The sequence below is a fragment of the Pipistrellus kuhlii genome, unplaced genomic scaffold, assembly GCF_014108245.1.
Source record: "Pipistrellus kuhlii isolate mPipKuh1 unplaced genomic scaffold, mPipKuh1.p scaffold_m20_p_31, whole genome shotgun sequence".
Classification (NCBI taxonomy): Eukaryota; Metazoa; Chordata; class Mammalia; order Chiroptera; family Vespertilionidae; genus Pipistrellus; species Pipistrellus kuhlii.
The window spans coordinates 5,594,410-5,598,160 of NW_023425531.1; the positions used below are offsets into that span (position 1 = coordinate 5,594,410).

The 3,751-nt window shown below is 58.3% G+C and overlaps 1 long non-coding RNA gene across 1 annotated transcript; it reads left to right on the forward strand.

Annotated features, from left to right (window-relative positions):
• The first annotated feature begins 26 nt into the window (after positions 1 to 26).
• On the forward strand, positions 27 to 3,518 carry LOC123651056. The gene is made up of 2 exons (XR_006739516.1): positions 27 to 173; positions 2,898 to 3,518. It is a non-coding gene; the product is annotated as an uncharacterized LOC123651056 (long non-coding RNA).
• Positions 3,519 to 3,751: the final 233 nt, after the last annotated feature.

Genomic DNA, 3,751 nt, shown 5'->3' on the forward strand with positions numbered 1-3,751 from the left:
GACCACGCTCCCTTAACTGGGATTGTCCTGTCCTGACAGAGGAGGCACACGCTAAGCTGGCTGGGCGTTGTAAGCCTGGCACATGGGTGCTGGCGTCAGAATGCAGCCCGTCCTGCTTTTCTGAGAACTGCCAGTCACAGAAGATTCAACAGTCTGTTCCGGAGGCGACAGAGGTACCGGCTCTCTTAGGCACCCTCGTCCCCGCCGGCCATCATTGCCTGTGCCCTCAAACCGTTACAGAACGCCCACTTCCCCACGCCTGTCATCCTGCTCCCCACGCCATCGCTGTCCCTCTGCTGCTCTCCCATGCTGCCGGCAGGACTGGAATAAACGCTCCCACATGATTCAAGCCCGTCTCTGCTTCATGGGCTCCAGCAGTGACAGGCAGCCGGACCCACTGGCTGTCCTGTCACAGAAGGATAATAAAACCCGTGTCGGGAGTTTTCCTGAGGACAGTCTCCACACAATCGTCTTCGCCATGTCTCAGATTTCCTCCTGCCTGGCCGGGGCACAGGTGACAAGAATTAAAGGTACAATCAGAGCAGAAATCCAGACTTCTCAGCCCTGCCCACTGCTCCAGGCTCCTCTGAACTTCCCTGTGAGTCTCTGCAGGCTCCCACTTCTGCTGCCACTGCCGATGGTTAAGCCTGACAGGGGAGCCCCAACTTCTCTCTCCCCACCCCCAACCATCCACACTCTCTGGCTTATGCCTACCCTCCTGGGTGGGACTGCCCACACCAGGCCTGGGATCCATGCCTTCATTCGAATAGCACTCCCTGACAGGCAATGGCTAAACCAAAAATACATCTAAGCCGAAACCGGTTTGGCTCAGTGGATAGAGCGTCGGCTTGGGGACTGAAAGGTCCCGGGTTCGATTCCAGTCAAGGGCATGTACCTTGGTTGCAGGCACATCCCCGGTGGGGGGTGTGCAGGAGGCAGCTGATGTTTCTAACTATCTCTCTCTCTCTTCCTCTCTGTATAAAATCAATAAAATATATATTTTCTAAAAAATACATCTAAGATATGAGCATGGATCACAGCTTTATTTTAAATTTACAGGAAGGAAATCAGAAAGGAAGAGAGGACTCAGGTTCCATGCACGACCTTAGGCAGCGTCTTACAGCCAGACAGCGGAGAGTGGGGCAGGGCTGCCCCCAGAACTCCTTACGGGGGACGCTCACGGCCCATCCGGAGGCCGCTCCACGCCGGGCTGGTGGCACTGGATGAGGCTGTGAGGCTGAGGACGTGGGCTGAGATGTTACAGACCAGCCGGTACGTTAAACAGCCCCTGTGGCGCTGAGTCCGTGTGGGACAGAGCAGGGCGCAGGTCATTTCAGTCCACATACAACTCAGTTTTCTCCGCCTGGAGGGGGTGCAGACCCGGAGAGACGGAGGGGGAGGGAGGGGGGGCAGGGTCAGAGAGTCGGGTGCGCCTAGCTCATGCCCCCCTCCCTGCCCACCCCTCAGGTGGAGCTGGAAGCAGGCAGGGGTGTGGGCCCAGCTATGCTGGCTGCGGAGTTTCCCAGCGCCCCCTGGAGGCTGGACGGGAGGTGGCGCGGCCCAGGGGGGCTGGGCGTGGCCGGGTGTGGGTAGGGGCCTGAGGAAGGCCTTAGCTGGCCCCAGGAGGCCTCCAGAGCCCTTGCTTTCGCTCTGCACACTTAATTTTACGGAGGTTTTTCCGAGGTGGTGGGTGCATCTGCTTTTTCATTTCCTTTTTTTATTTTTTTAAACAGAGAACCTGCTTGTCGCTTTTTTTCTGGTATTAAACTGGCATGTGCCAGCCTTCTCCGGTTCAGAGAAACCCTGAAGGTATAAATAGGAAAGTGAAAGCCACCGGAAGCCCCATGCCCCGCCCTGGCACCTGGTGGCTTGTGGGCATCGTATCTATCTGTTAGCATCCTGTTGAATACATTTTCTGAGGTTATTTTCCTACAAAAGCTATTAATTTAAGAAGACATCAAAGGTTTTCTGAGCCCCCACTGCAAGGGAGGCGTGACCTCACCGGCTCCTCACAGCCGCGGAGACCGCGGGTGGGACTTGCCCATGATGCACCCTGACTCCTAACCACCCTCCCCCACAGTCCTACACCCCTTTCCAGGCAAGAACAAACACGGAGACTCAGAGAAGCGAGGCTCTGCCTCATCCTGCCTCTGTCTGACCCTGCCTTTGCCGGGGAGCTGTGTGACCACGGGCCAGGTGCTTGGCCTCTCTGGGCCTCCGTTTGGTCCCCAGATAAGAGAAGCACCTGCAGCCGCCGAGGTGGGTGAGGACAGATGTCTCGATGGGCGAAGGCCAGGCGGTGCCGGTGTTCTTGTGATGAACCTGCCTGAGGCCCCTGGCAGCAGCAGGAAGGCGCCAGGCTTCCTCAAAACCCCACCTTTCCCACAACATCACAGGCCGCTGGCCAGCAGAGAGAGGCAGGCATGGCTGGCCTGGCTGGAGGCCAGCTCCTTGGTCCCTGCTGCCCCCTGGTGGCCCACTCTGGACTCAGTGGTTCCAGAAGCGCCAGGTCCAGGTCCAGTCCCAGGGCTTGCCAAGCCCAGAAAACTAGTCCTGGGAGATCCCTCTCAACCCCCCGCACGCCCCCACCTCCCTCCCTCCCCTCCACCCAGGGCCCGGTGAAGGGCCTGGTGGACATACATTAGGAGCTGCCAGTGTTCCAAGGACCGGCTGTGTGAGGGGGCCAGCCAGGGGACTTCTCTGAGCTTGCTTCAACTAAAATAGGAATAATAATAGTGCCGACATTGTTATTGCACGTAAGGCTCACAGTAGTGCCTGTCCACGTGTTCGCTGGCATTCTTCTCATCATTCTGAGTCGGTCTGTGGGGGTGAGGAGGAGAGGGCGTACGACATAGAGGAAATAACGGCATTCTAACGTTCACATTTCTCTATCGCAGAGAGGACAGACGGGAGCAATGGAAACCCCAGACCAAGGGCCCGAAGGCGTCATTTCACCAACTCGTGTTTGTGTCCGTCCACGGGACTTCTAGGTGTTGTCCGTGTGCAGAGCCGGTGACTGTGCGTGCACAGAGGTCTGTGTCCTGCATTTCTCACCACGTGGCCACATGCGTTATATCTGCTCCCCCCGCCCCGCCCCGCCCGCCGTCTTCCTCTCGCCCCTTAGGTTCCCCACACGCCAGCTATAGGGTCCTGCCCGGACTCTGCTGTCCTCCTTACAGACAGGTGGCTGAGCTTCCCTCAGGTCTTTCCAGAGGAGAAGGAGACAAGAGAGGCCCAGAGAGAGAGACTTCAGCCAGAGACTTCCGGTCCCGGCTGCAGGCTGATACCTGACTCCAGCCATAGACGGATCCCTGGCCCACAGCGTGGACTCCTTTGTGATCGTGGCTGTAGATTGGCCCAGGCACATGCTGACCCCGAGGCCTGGCCACAGACTGACCTTGGCCCCAGTCGTAGAGCGATCTTTGAGGCTGGCCACCGGCCCTCGCTGACACCCCACCCCTCCAGGAACTGGCGTTTCCTGATTTGCAGCTGGTGAATTCCGCTTGAGTTGGTCAGCATAGCTGGTCTGTCTGTCCTGCCTCTCCACCATGGGGCCCCGGGGCAAGCTGACAGTTCTCTTTTTTAACCAAAGAGCAGCGTTAGAAGGCCCCTTGGCGAGCTTCCTCCTGCTGTGGGTGATGCCTGGTGCTTGGCAGCCGTCTTGTGACCACGAGGGGAAGAGCTGGAGATGAGAGACAGCGCTCCGAGCCTGGCACGGGGAGAGGAGAAGGGCCTGCACCCCCGATCCCTG